The following is a 15,455-nucleotide window of genomic DNA, read 5'->3' on the forward strand; positions in this document are numbered from 1 at the left end:
AACAATTCAATTGAACATAGTTTAATAAAATAGGATATTTTCTCCAAACGATTTGAGAGAGTGTGCACATTCGGCTATTCTGTGTTGCACGGTTATCAATGAAACAGGTCCCCCTCTTTCGTTAATTTAGTTATTTATGCAAAGCTGTCATCAAGGCAAAGGGTGGTTATTTTAAGAACCTCAAATATTAAATATATTTTGATTTGTTTAACACTTTTTTGGTTACTACATGATTGCATATGTGTTATTTCATAGTTTGATGTCTTCACTATTATTCTACAATGTAGAAAAAAGTTAAAATAAAGAAAAACCCTTGAATGAGTAGGTGTTATAAAACTTTTGACCGGTAGTGTACTTCCAGACACAAATGAGAGAACTGCTCACTCTGACCATTATACTCGCCCTAGCAGAGCTGGTTAGGCAGTTTTTATGTTATCCAGAGCGTTGGTGACCGCAACTGTGCTGCCGGAAAAACTTTAATTCAACATTTTTGCCAATGTTTACTGACACCGGCCATATTCAACGGGTGTTGATGTTTGTACATTTGTCAGTTATTCTGCGCTCTAGTACACTCAGACTAGAGTGCTTTGAAAATCGGAGTAGATAGCACGAGCAAATATACCAGCTACATCTATCGACCGTTGTCGCAGTGATATCAAGAAAATTCTATTGAAATGGTTACTTGCATAGAGTATTTTGTTTAGCCGTGTTAGAAAGGATTACCTACACAAACAGTGGGAAGAAAAAGTATGTGAACCCTTTAGAATTACCTGGATTTTTGCATACATTGGTCATAACATTTTATCTGATCTTCATCTAAGTCACAACAATAGACAAACACAGTCTGCTTAAACTAATAACACACAAACAATTATACATTGTTCATGTCTTTATTGAACACACCATGTAAACATTCACAGTGCAAGTTGAAAAAAGTATGTGAACAGGTGAATTTAATAACAGGTTGACTCTCCTTTGGCAGCAAGAACCTTAACCAAACGTTTTCTGTAGTTGTGGATCAGACCTGCACAATGGCCAGGAGAAATTTTGGACCATTCCTCTTTACAAAACTGTTTCAGTTTCACAATCTTCTTGGGATGTCTGGTGTCTCTTGGGATGTCTCTTGAGGTTCATGCCACAGCATCTCAATCAGGTTGAGGTAAGGACTGACTGGGCCACTCCAAGGCGTATTTTCTTATGTTCAAGCCATTCTGTTGTTGATTTACTTCTGTCTTTTAGGTTGTTGTCCTGTTGCATCACCTAACTTCTATTGAGCTTCTACTGGTGGACAGATAGCCTTAAATTCTCCTGCAAAATGTCTTGATAAACTTGGGAATTCATTTTTCCGTCGATGATAGCAAGCTGTCCAGGCCCTGAGGCAGCAAAGCAGCCCCAAACCATGATTCTCCCTTCACCATAGTTTACAGTTGGGATGAGATATTGATGTTGGTGTGCTGTGCTTTTTTTCTCCACACAGTGTTGTATGTTCCTTCCAAACAACACAGCTTTAGTTTCATCTGTCCACAGAATATTTTGCCAGTAGCGCTGTGGAACATCCATGTGCTCTTTTGCAAACTTCAGACATGCAGCAATGTTTTTTTTGGACAGCAGTGGCTTCTTCCATGGTGTTCTCCCATGGTGTTCTCCCATGAACACGATTCTTGTTTAGTGTTTTACTTATTGTAGACTTGTTAACAGAGATTTCTGTAAATCTTTAGCTGACACTCTAGGATTCTTCTTAAGCCTCATTGAGCATTCTGCGCTGTGCTCTTGCAGTCATCTTTGCAGGACGGCCACTCCTAGGGAGAGTAGCAACAGTGCTGAAATTTCTCCATTTATAGACAATTTGTCTTAACGTGGACTGACTTTTAGAGATACTTTTGTAACCCTTTCCAGCTTTATGCAAGGCAACAATTCTTAATCTTAGGTCTTCTGAGATCTCTTTTGTTCGAGGCATGGTTCACATCAGGCAATGCTTCTTGTGAATAGCAAACTCACATTTTTTTAGAGTTTTTTGTGCGGCAGGTCAGCTCTAACCAAAATCTCCAATCTCGTCTCATTGATTGGACTCCAGGTTAGCTGACTCCTGACTCCAATAAGCTTTTGGAGAAGTCATTAGCCTAGGGGAGTCTGTAACCCTAATCGTCCTCCTCACCCAAAACCTAACTCTTACTCCCTCCCCCGCTTCCCCCTTCCTCATCCAAACAATAGGCATCTGGGGTGGGGTTGTGACATCATTCGACCTCCGAAATGATGCTAAGTATAAAGCATGCCCATTATGATTGAGTGAATATGAACATGCATTTTTCTGTCTTTTTCTAAATATCGATTTTCAAAGCTTGCTTTTACCAGGCCTGTAGTACCTATTGCAGTAGTCATCGTAACTTGGAAAGCTATGACAAAAATTTCAATTCCATTATAGATATGTCAATGAGCATCTCTGGCTTTCTGGAAACATCAACCACAGTTTCCAATGCTTGTTCATTATCAGGCCCACTGAGTTATGTAATACATAATGGCCTGAAAAAGCTACTCAATCACTATAAATAATTTACCATTCAGTTTCCAAGACAAAAAAATCACATTCGACAATCAAGACCTTTCAACTTCTACTTTATGAATGACTGTTAACTTCTTTGGGGTAGGGGGCAGTATTTTCACGTCCGGATGAAAAGCATGCCCAGAGTAAACGGCCTGCTACAAAGCCATGAAAGCTAGAATATGCATAATATTAGTATATTTGGATAGAAAACACTCTGAAGTTTCTAAAACGGTTTGAATGATGTCTGTGAGTATAACAGAACTCATATGGCAGGCAAAAACCTGAGAAAAAATCCAACCAGGAAGTGGGAAATCTGAGGTTGGTCGATTTTCAACTGAGCTCCTATTGAAGATACAGTGGGATATTGGTAATGTTGCACTTCCTAAGGCTTCCACTAGATGTCAACAGTCTTTAGAACCTTGTCTGATGCTTCTACTGTAAGGTGGGGACAAATGAGAGGGGAATGAGTCAGAGGTCTGCCAGCAGCCACGAGCTGACCATGCGCGTTCACAAGAGAGTTAGCTCCTGTTCCATTTGCTTTTCTGAAGACAAAGGAATTCTCCGGTTGGAACATTATTGAAGAATTATGTTAAAAACATCCTAAAGATTGATTCTATACTTCGTTTGTCATGTTTTTACGGACTGTAATATAACTTTTTTAACTTTTCATCCGTACTTTCCACTGGACTTGCCCGCGCGTCGTGAGTTTGTAAAGTGTACTGAACGCTAGAACAACAAGGAGGAATTTGGACATAAATGATGGACATTATCGAACAAAACAAACATTTATTGTGGAACTGGGATTCCTGGGAGTGCATTCTGATGAAGATCATCAAAGGTAAGTGAATGTTTATAATGTTATTTCTGACTTATGTTGACTGCACAATATGACGGATATATTTGTGTCTTGATTGGGCTCTGAACGCCGACTCAGATTATTGCATGGTTTGCTTTTTCCGTAAAGCTTTTTTGAAATCTGACACAGCGGTTGCATTAAGGAGAAGTGCATCTAAAATTCCATGCATAACAGTTGTATCTTTTAGCAATTTCTATTATGAGTATTCCTGTAAATTGATGTGGCTCTCTGCAAAATCAAAGGATGTTTTGGAACTTCTGAACGTAAGGCGCCAATGTAAACTCAGATTTTTGGATATAAGTATGAACTTTACCGAACAAAACATACATGTATTGTGTAACATGAAGTCCTATGAGTTTCATCTGATGAAGATTATCAAAGGTTAGTGATTAATTTTATCTCTATTTCTGCTTTTTGTGACTCCTCTCTTTGGCTGGAAAAATGGCTGTGTTATTCTGTGAATAGGCACTCACCTAACATAATCGTTTGGTTTGCAACCGGGAGGTGGGGCACAATTGGCAACCATGGGGCGGGGCACAATTGGCCCAGCGTCGTCCCGGTTAGGGGAGTGTTTGGCCGGCAGAGATGTTCTTGAAGCTTTCTACCTTCTTGACCGCGGTCCTTTCGATGTGGATAGAGGCGTGCTCCCTCTGATGTTTCCTGAAGTCCACGATCAGCTCCTTCCTTTTGTTTACATTGAGGGAGAGGTTATTTTCCTGGGACCACTCCGCCAGGGCCCTCACCTCCTCCTTGTAGGCTGTCTCGTCATTGTTGGTAATCAGGCCAACTACTGTTGTGTCATCTGCAAACTTGATGATTGAGTTAGAGGCATGTGTGGCCACACAGTCATGGGAGTACAGGAGGGGGCTGAGCACTCACCTTTGTGGAGCTCCTGTGTTGAGGATCAGTGAAGTGGAGGTGTTGTTTCCTACCTTCACCACCTGTGGGCGGCCCATCAGGAAGTCCAGGACCCAGTTGCACAGGGCAGGGTTCAGACCCAGGGCCACAAATTGATGCACTTGGAGGGTACTATGGTGTTGAAGGCTGAGCTATAGTCAATGAACAGCATTCTTACATAAGTATTCCTCTTGTCAAGATGGGATAGGGCAGTGTGCATAGCGATGGTAATTGCATAATCTGTGGATCTATTGGGGGAGTGCTATGGGGTGATAGTCATTTAGTTCAGTAACCTTTTCTTTCTTGGATACAGGAACAATGGTGGACATCTTGAAGCAAGTGGGGACAGCAGACTGGGATAGTGAGAGATTGAATATGTCCATAAACACTCCAACACGGGTGAAGAAAGTGTTCAGCTGGTCGGTGTCTGTGACATGGCTGGCTTTCCCTTTGTAATCCGTGATTGTCTTTAGACCATGCCACATATGTCTCGTGTCTGAGCCTTTGAATTGCAACTCCACTTTGTGTCTGTACTGATGTTTTGCCTGTTTGATTGCCTTACGGAGGGAATAACTACACTGTTTGTATTCGACCATATTCCCAGTCACCTTGCCATGGTTAAATGCGGTGGTTCGTGGTTTCAGTTTTGCACAAAGGCTGCCATCTATCCATGGTTTTTGGTTTGGGTAAGTTTTAACAGTCACAGCAGGAAAAACATCCCCTATACACTTCCTGGTGAACTCAGTCACTGTGTCCGTGTATATGCCAGTGTAATTCTCAGAGGCTATCCAGAACATATCCCAGTCCACATGATCAAAACAATCTTGAAGCATGGATTCCGATTGGTCAGACCAGCGTTGAATGCACCTTATCACGGGTACTTCCTGTTTGAGTTTCTGTCTAGGAAGGGAGTAGAAAAATGTAGTCGTGATCTGATTTGTCGAAGGGAGGGCGTGGAGGACCTTGTAGGCATCCCAGAAGGGGGAATAATGATCTCAGGATATGTGGTTTCCAGTTTGCACAAAGTCCAGTGTAGTTCCTTGAGGGCCGTCGTTGGGGCTGGATTTGATTGTGAGGTATTCTAGGTCGGGTGAACAAAAGGACTTAAGTTTCTGTACTACACAATCACACCATGAGTAGGTAATCATGAAACATACACCACCACCTTTGTTCTTCCCGGAGAGTTCTTTATTCCTGTTTGCATGATGTACTGAGAACCCAGCTGGCTGTATGGACGGGACAGAATATCTGGAGAGAGCCATGATTCCGTGAAACAGAGTATGTTACAGTCCCTGATGTCTCTCTGGAAGCAGATCCTCGCCTTGAGCTCATCTACTTTATTGTCCAGAGACTGAACATTAGCGAGTAATATACTCGGAGCGGTGGAGGGTGTGCCCACGTCCCGAGTCAGACTAGAAGTCGACTCCGAATATCTCTTCTCCGCCAGCGGCGTCTTAGAGCAGCCTCTGGGATTAGTTCAATTGCCCTGGTGGGTATGAACAAAGGATCCAATTTGGGAAAGTTGTATTCCTGGTCGTAATGCTGGTGAGTTACCCCCGCTCTAATATCCAAAAGTTATTTCCGGCTGCATGTAATAACACAAAAAACATTCTGGGCTAATAATGTAAGAAACAACACACAAAAAACAAAATACTGCAAAGTTACTTAGGAGCTAGAAGCACAGCTGCCATGTCTATCCACGCCATGTATGCACTTAAATCCCGTGGTTCATTTTCATAGGCTATTCTCCTGTTGTAAAGAGAAGCAATATGCTTAATATTAGGAACGTTGAGAAATAAATATAGTAGGCCTAGCCTATCGAAAGCTGATGGGATCCTTATCTTTTTAATAGAGGCCATCAACTTTTCTCACGCAATTCCATAGCCTATAGAAATGTTGCACAACATAAGCTCATGGTCTTTCATGAGTGTTTGATTAGATTTTCGATTACATGTCAGAGTGATTAGATGGACAATAGCCTGCTGAGTACCAGGCAGTTAGCAAGTTTGCTAGGCTACTAATGACCATCAGCAGCATCAGAGCATGGAAAAGCCTAGTTACCATGACTAAACGGTGGAATATGGAATATGACTGCGGTCATAACTCGTGTTGGTGTGGTGGTAGTACATCCCGACACAGCCCTATGCATAATCTGATTTCATAAATCGTGTATGGGTTTTATCTCAGTTCACATGGATCCTCTTTCTTACATTCCAACTTTCTCAGTTGACATATACAGTGACCAAGTATTGGCACACTTGATAAATATGAGGTAAAAAAATATTGTATAAAATAAATTCAAAAACTGAGCTATATTGTATGCTCAAAAATATTGTACAATTTTATTTCTTTATACTAATACAATTGCTCAGAGAAAGAGATTTTGTTTTACGTAATATTTAAGTAATTTTGTTTCTCTCAAAAAGATTGGTGTCAAAATTATTGACACCTTTAAAGATTACTATAAATAAAATCAAACAAAATGTAATCTGCATTAACATTCCACTTTTTGTAAATTCATCACAGCTAAAGGAACTGTATTGTGACCTTCCATGTGTTCCAGTTTCACTGGGGTTTAAAATGTACGAAATATGTATGAAAAATCTCTTTGTCATCCATCACCATGGGAAAAGAATTCACAAATGAAAAAAGAGACAAATGGTTGTTGACCTTCATAAATCAGGCAAATAAAATGTGTGTACAAAAAAATTGCTAAAAAAGATATACCACTATTAGGGCAACAATTAAGAAGTTTAAACCACTGAAACAGTGGTAAACTTGCCTGGTATTGGATGCAAGTGTATCTTGTCCCCACGGTGAGGAAGATGTTTCGAGAGGCAAAGAAAAATCCAAGGGCCAAAGTTGGAGAATTTGAAAACTTGGTTGCATCTGTGGGTCACAAGACTCAATCTACAATTAGATGCCACCTCCATGCCAATAGGCTTTGGAAGGGTTGCCAGAAACAAGCCTTTATTGAGAGAAACCTACAAACATAAATGCCTAGAGTTTGCTAAATGGCATTGGCACTTAGATTGGAACCGGTGCTATGGTCAGATCACACAAAAATATAGCTCTTCGGCCACACACACCAGTTCTGATGCATGGAGAATGATGCACATGCAGAAAATAACCTACTGTAAAATATAGTGTTGGATCTTTGAGGTTATGGGGCTGTTTTATTTTCCACTGGTCCTGGAACCTTCTTAGGGTCAATGGCATTGTCATTTCTACCAAGTACGAGGACAGTTTTGCCAAAAACCTGGTGGCCTTTGCCAGGAGGCTGAAACTTGGCCGCAAGTGGATCTTCAGAAAGACAATAACCCCGAGCACACATCAAAACCCACAAAGAAATAGTTAATTGAGCACAAAATCAACCTTTTGCAATGGCCATCTAAGTCTCCGGACGTGAACCCCATTGAAAACCTATGGTTTGAATTGAAGATGGCAGTCCATAAGTGCAGAGCGAAGGATATCAAGGATCTGGAAAGATTCTATATAGAGGAATGGTCTAAGGTCCCTCACAATGTGTTCTACAATCTCATAAAATATTTTTGAAAAAGGCTCAGTGCCATTATCCTCGAAGGGGAGGGTGCTGGAATTATGAAAACAATAATTGTGACACCTATCTTAAAAAAAAAGTTTTATTACTCAATGTCAAGAGTGAAGAGGCGACTCCGGGATCCTGGCCTTGTAGGCAGAATTCCTCTGTCCAGTGTCTGTGTTCTTTTTATTGGCCAGACTGAGATATGGCTTTTTCTTTGCAACTCTGCCTAGAATGCCAGCATCCCGGAGTCGCCTCTTCACTGTTGACGTTGAGACTGGTGTTTTGTGGGTACAATTTAATGAAGCTGCCAGTTGAGGACTTGTGAGGCGTCTGTTTCTCAAACTAGACACTCTAATGTACTTGTCCTCTTGCTCAGTTGTGCACCGGGGCCTCCCACTCCTCTTTCAATTCTGGTTAAAGACAGTTTGCGCTGTTCCGTGAAGGGAGTAGTACACAGCGCTGTACAAGATCTTCAGTTTCTTGGCAATTTCTCGCATGGAATAGCCTTCATTTTTCAGAACAAGAATAGACTGACGAGATTCAGAAGAAAGTTTTTTTTTGTTTTTTTTGTTTTGTTTGTTTCTGGCCATTTTGAGCCTGTAATCGAACCCACAAATTCTGACGTGCCATTGGAACACAGGAGTGATGGTTACTGATAATGGGCCTCTGTACACCTATGTAGATATTCCCCAAAAAAATCTGCTGTTTCCAGCTACAATAGTCATTTACAACATTAACAATGTGCTTTTCTTTCAAAAACAAGGACATTTCTAAGTGACCCCAAACTTTTGAACGGTAGTGTAAATCAGATGAGAAAGAGGTGAAGTGCCCCATAACTTGACCATACCAGCAAGACAGGAGGTACTCTGAGTGCTAATTTAACAGATTATTAAGAAAGTGGAGGGTGTGCAAAGTGGACAGTATCCCTCTGTGGCAAGATGAGAGCAGTCATGCAAATAAAAAAATGACTTGACATATTCATAATGTTTGCAGAAAACGTTGTCGCCTGTGAAAGCTTATCAAGAAACATTGATGTGAGCATGCTGTGCTTGAGGAATACAGTCTTCAAACGTTAATGGGAGTCCTGATCCTTAACAAAAGGATATCTTTATCTTTGTTTTGGTCTGGAAGCTCTTTTTGAAAGCCTGCATTAAAGGCCCCGCATCGGCCACAGGGATTAATAGCGTGACTGTTCCCACTGTCTGAGGCCTGGATATGTCTGTCCCCACTGTCAATAGAGTTTCCGACCACTCACCAATTACTTTGCACTCAGATGCACTTTAGCGTCTCTTGCTAACAGTTCTTCAGAAACCCGAAGTGAGTTCTCCTTTCGCTTTCAAGTACTGTAGGAAATGCGAGCATAATGATAAACCCCATGGCCTTGAAGTTTCTCTTTCTTCTGTCAAATATTTATCTTATTACTTGCACAGTTGTCTTTCCTGTTTGTTATCTCCTCTCTCAGCAGTCTATTTCTCCTGTTTGACATTCTTCTGTTGTTAACACTCTTTGCAGTCCATAATTTGATATAATTATTCAGAATACCCCAAGTGGCACATTGTATCTCCTGGGAGCTCCCAACATGCCCATGTTTAATAACAGCTCTTCCACCTTACTGTGTTTAATTTGACAACTTCAACGTAATATATAAATAAATACATGTTTGACCTTAACTACGCATGTAATGTTTGTGGATTCAATTCAAAGTATTAGTGAAGTGAAAAGTAATTTGAACTTTTTTAGGAAAACTTCAGTGTACTATACCAGTCTACAATAAAAGTATTGCACTTGCAGCAGAGGTGACTCGGACTCACTCTCTCATTTACATTTTAGTAGACACTCTTATCCAGAGCAACTAACAGAAATAATGAGGGTTAAGTGCCTTGCTCAAGGGCACATTGACACATTTTTCACCTACTCAGCACGTGGATTCAAACCAGCAACCTTTCGGGTACTGATCCAACCTCTTAACCACCAGGCTACCTGCTGCCCTACTCTCTTGTGATAAGGTAGCCCGGCTTGCAACTTCAAAATCAGTGTCATCCTCGGCTCAAGACGGAGTTTCCCCTTAGTCTAATGTTAAAGACATTGGATTCCAGAGCGGGGAGACTGGGGTTCAGAGCCCACCTGTGACATTCTTTCTGTGATTGTAGTGCATATTGTAGATTGTAATATAGTTGAATTGACTTGAACACTAAACAGCTTGGAGGAGGTTATCTTTCTGTCAGTAACACCATGATAATAAACATGCTTTGAGATCAAAACAATCTCCATTTTGACCATACTCCAAGAAGTAATATTTCATGTGCAGTAGACTTAAGGCTGATTTGGACACTACGGAGCGTAGCACAGTTTTGCAATGTCATTGTTCGTCACCAAAAATGTTACGGCATTTTTTCCTAACCGGAAATGGAGACCCTATGTATCATTCCTTGCGAAGACTGAGGGGCAGTATTGAGTGACTTTTGCAACGGAAGTCCCGCCCCTTGTGTCTACATCACATATTTTCTGGTATCCCTTCTGGTATAAACACACAAAGTGGGACGTGCTACTACTTTGCTGCTAATACTTCCTATACTACTTGCAGGCTTCCTTTTATTTTTAGATTTGCTACTCACTATTATATCTGTCTCTGTCCAGTTTTGAGGAGTGTCTGTGTGAGCTGGTGAGACAATACGAGCACCTCTACAACCCTTCGATGTGGTTATATTTGGACAAGCATGCAGAAGACTACAGCTGGAGGGAGAGTTGAACACTGATACTGATATCACAAAATGTGAACAATGATACTGATATCAAAGAAACATGGAGAAGGATTCGGTGCTAGTATGTTTGCAATCTTGAAAGGGTGAATTAGATGAGGAGTGGGGATGCCACTGGTGTGTAAGTCCTGCCGATTGTCCGACATTTACGTGAAACACCGTCAGACAGACACCAATATGCCAGATATGGTATGTACTCGTCATGCAGCCGAGTTCTTTTGTACAGTGTGTGTGTTTGTGATCTTCTGTTTAGCAGACCTAATTATAACATGTAAAATCAGCTCCTTTCTGGGTGGGAGAAATTGTGAGTGGGAAATATTCAGTACCTGTGTTGATATCATAATGAATATTATTTAATACATTTAGAATAAGAAGTCAAGGGGTCTGAATACTTTCCAAATGCACTGTAGGAATAACATTACTACACATATCGTACACGTAATGTTAGCTAGCGAGCCAGCTAATGTTTGCTAGCTAGCTAACAGTGTGTTTTAACTTGCAATGAAAACGATATTGAGAAAATTAGAATCGTATAATATCTGAAAATATAGCTAGACTCTTACTCTTTCTACATTGTAGAATAATAGTGAAGACATCAAAACTATGAAATAACACATATGAAATCATGTAGTAACCAAAAAAACTTTGAACAACTCAAAATATATTTTATATTTGAGATTCTTCAAAGTAGCCACCCTTTGCCTTGATGACTGCTTTGCACACTCTTGGCATTCTCTCAACCAGCTTCATGAAGTAGTCACCTGGAATGCATTTCAATTAACAGGTGTGCCTTGTTAAAAGTTAATTTGTGGAATTTCTTTCCTTCTTAATGTGTTTGAGCCAATCAGTGGTGTTGTGACAAGGTAGGGGTGGTTTACAAAAGATAGCCCTATTTGTTAAACACCAAGTCCATATTATGACAAGATCAGCTCAAATAAGCAAAGAGAAACGACAGCCCATCATTAGTTTAAGACATGAAGGTCAGTCAATACGGAAAATGTCAAGAACTTTGAAAGTTTCTTCAAGTGCATTTGCATAAAACCAACAACCACAATGATGAAATTGGCTCTCATGAGGACCGCCACAGGAAAGGAAGACCCAGAGTTACCTCTGCTGCAGAGGATAAGTTCATTAGAGTTAACTGCACCTCAGATTGCATTCCAAGTTCAAGTAACAGACACATCTCAACATCAACTGTTCAGAGGAGACTGCGTGAATCAGGCCTTCATGGTTGAATTTCTGCAAAGAAACCACTACTAAAGGACACCAATAATAAGAAGAGACTTGCTTGGGCCAAGAAACACGAGCAAAGGTCATGTGGAACCCAAAAGGGTTCTATCTGTAACCAAAAGGGGTAGTGTAGATAACAGGTATTGTGTAAATGTAAAACTTGCCCAAGACAGTTCACAGAACTGTCAATACATTTTTTTTGTCAATGTATTAATTACAAAATGTACCTGACATTAGATAGTTAATCCAGAGATTCTTACCTTCCGATTAGGCAATCTCATCCAGATCATCATGGCCCTGGTGAGTGGCGTTAAACTTGAGACAGGCATTTGTAGTTCTGTATGTTAGCCACATTAGGAGATAATTAGCATTTCATTTTGGGAGAGTTTATACAGGCGAAAATATTGATAAAATTCACCGTGTTCTAGAGATATTTATACGGTTGTCAAAACGTCACGCCCGGTTAAACCTACACGAAACAGACCTTAATTTAAGTGTTTCTAAAATGAATTGTGGAAAAAAACAATTGGAACCATTTCAAAGTTTGATCGCTAGGTTTTATGACTCATACTGTAGTTCAGCGTAGAAACGTGGTAATTAAATACAATGACCATAATCCATTGTGCCTGTTGTTTACAGCTCGGACCGAGATCTGTATATAATGATGAGATGCTCATCTCCACCCTAACAATGGGAGTTGTTATCACAAAGGCTGAAATGCAGAGGACAAGATTAGGTCCAAAATAAACCCATATAAATGCATTGGCCTTAATATGGACAGATTATGGCGAGAGTAATAAAAATCTGGATGGATATACTTTTTACTTTTACACCTGCTATGATAGATTATACGCACACAGACTGCATAGATCGCATTAGAAAGGAATGTACACAACACTACGATGACAGGAATAGAGACAGTTTGTGAAAGTATGCCTTATCTGCTTCGAAGAACTGTTACAATTATTTCGTCAGACATCTCTGCAGCATACTGTACTTATGCAGTCTGACCTAGCTAAATAGGACGACTAAAGACAGTACAGTATGGGGAGCACAGATATAACATTAGATGGTCTGGCTGGCTGGCTGCTACTGCCTGAGCAGAGATGACATGATGACTTTAAGGAATGGAAAAAAAAGTAGTATACACAACTGAAATATTTTATTATTTCATAGTAATTTCCTATTTATATCAACCCAATGTGGATCTGACAAAGACCATGTGTTATGTGTTTTAATGTCATTATTTCATAATGCATTTAATGACCAATGCAACAGTGTTTCCCACTCTTGCTTCCCACTGGGCAAGCTCGTAGCAAAACAACACGTGGCAGAGTATGTTCTTCGTTCCCGAGTCCCGCTTGCCAAGCACTGCTGGCCTGCAGTAACTTAAGTTCGCGGAAATTAGCTAAATAGTGTATCTAATATCGGGGCCAGGGTGACAGGCAGCTAAAGCACATTTGTTCATTTTGTTGTCCGATAAAAACTCCCAAACCTCAACTTGAACTTTGGTGGACAAGTTGCAAATTCTTGCTGAAGTTTCTAGCCACAAGCATAAACTAGCAAGCTGGGGAGGGCTCATTAGGACAACTGACTGAACAGAATCTATTCGTCCCCACTCAACTCTCGCTGTGTGACATACGTCATCAATTTTGGGCACCAGGCATGTCCGTATAGCCTCTCCCGACAGCAAATGAACTAGCTAGCTATCTAATGTTAGCTTGCTTGGACATGACATCTTTAGAGATACCTAGGATTTTTAGCTAGTTATGTACTTAGGATAACTGTCACACCCTGATCTGTTCCACCGGTCTTTGTGCTTGTTTCCACCCCCCTCCAGGTGTCGCCCATCTTCCCCATTATCTCCAGTGTATTTATACCGGTGTTCTCTGTCTGTTGCCAGTTCGTTTTGTTTGTCAGGCCTACCAGCATTTTCCCCCTTGCTCAAGGCCTTTTCAAGTTCCTGTTTTCCTGGTTTTGACCTTTCTGCCTGCCCTGACCCTGAGCCTGCCTGCCGTTCTGTACCTTATGGACTCTGATCTGGATTACTGACCTTGACCTGTCGTTTTGCCTGCCCCCTGTTCTAGTAATAAACTTTTGTTACTTTGAAACTGTCTGCCCCTGGGTCTTTTCCTGAGCCTTGACAACATCATTCTCATTTGATTGAGTGTGTGTAGTGAGAGAGAACAATAGAACGGTTGGTTTAAATTAATTGATCTTGCATATACAGTTGAAGTCTGAAGTTCACATACACTTATGTTGGAGTCATTAAAACTAGTTTTTCAACCACAAATTTTTTGTTAACAAACTTTAGTTTTGGCAAGTCAATTAGGACATCTACTTTGTGCATGACACAAGTAATTTTTCCAAAAATTGTTAACATTATTTCAGTTATAATTCACTGTATCACAATTCCAGTGGGTCAGAGGTTTACATACACTAAATTGACTGTGCCTTTAAACAGCTTTGAAAATTCCAGAAAATGATGTCATGGCTTTAGAAGCTTCTGATAGGCTAATTGACATCATTTGAGTCAATTGGAGGTGTACCTGTAGATGTATTTCAAGGCCAACCTTCAAACTCAGTGCCTCTTTGCTTGGCTGCCGGGGTGGTAGGTAGCCTAGTGGTTAGAACGTTGGACAAGTAACCGAAAGGTTGCAAGATTGAATCCCGAGCTGACAAGGTAAAAAATCTGTTGTTCTGCTCCTGAACAAGGCAGTTAACCCACTGTTCCTAGGCTGTCATTGAAAATAAGAATTTGTTCTTAACTGACTTGCCTAGTTAAATAAAGGTAAAATAAAGAAAACTTAATGGGAAAATCAAAAGAAATCAGCCAAGGCCTCATAAAGAAAATTGTAGACCTCCACAAGTCTGGTTCATCCTTGGGAGCAGTTTCCAAATGCCTGAAGGTACCACGTTCATCTGTACAAACAATAGTACGCAGGTATAAACACTATGGGACCACGCAGCCGTCATACCGCTCAGGAAGGAGATGCGTTCTGTCTGCTAGAGATTTACGTACTTTGGTGCAAAAAGTGCAAATAAATCCCAGAAAAACAGCAAAGGACCTTGTGAAGATGCTGGAGGAAACAGGTACAAAAGTATCTATATCCACAGTAAATCGAGTCTTATATCAACATAACCCCTTGAAAAGCCGCTCAGCAAGGAGGATGCCACTGCTCCAAAACCGCCATAAAAAAGCCAGACTACGGTTTGCAACTGCACATGGGGACAAAAATTGTACTTTTTGGAGAAATGTCCTTTGGTCTGATGAAACAAAAATAGAACTGTTTGGCCATAATGACCACCGTTATGTTTGGAGGAAAAAGGGGGAGGCTTGCAAGCCGAAGAACACCATCCCAACCGTGAAGCACGGGGGTGGCAGCATTATGTTGTGGGGGTGCTTTGCTGCAGGAGGGACTGGTGCACTTCACAATATAGATGGCATCATGAGGGAGGAAAATTAGGTGGATATATTGAAGCAACATCTCAAGACATCAGTCAGGAAGTTAAAGCTTGGTCGCAAATGGGTCTTCCAAATGGACAATGACCACAAGCATACTTCCAAAGTTGTGGCAAAATGGCTTAAGGACAACAAAGTCAAGGTATTGTAGTGGCCATCACAAA

Source organism: Salvelinus namaycush, chromosome 2, assembly GCF_016432855.1.
Source record: "Salvelinus namaycush isolate Seneca chromosome 2, SaNama_1.0, whole genome shotgun sequence".
In the NCBI taxonomy this organism is placed as follows: domain Eukaryota; kingdom Metazoa; phylum Chordata; class Actinopteri; order Salmoniformes; family Salmonidae; genus Salvelinus; species Salvelinus namaycush.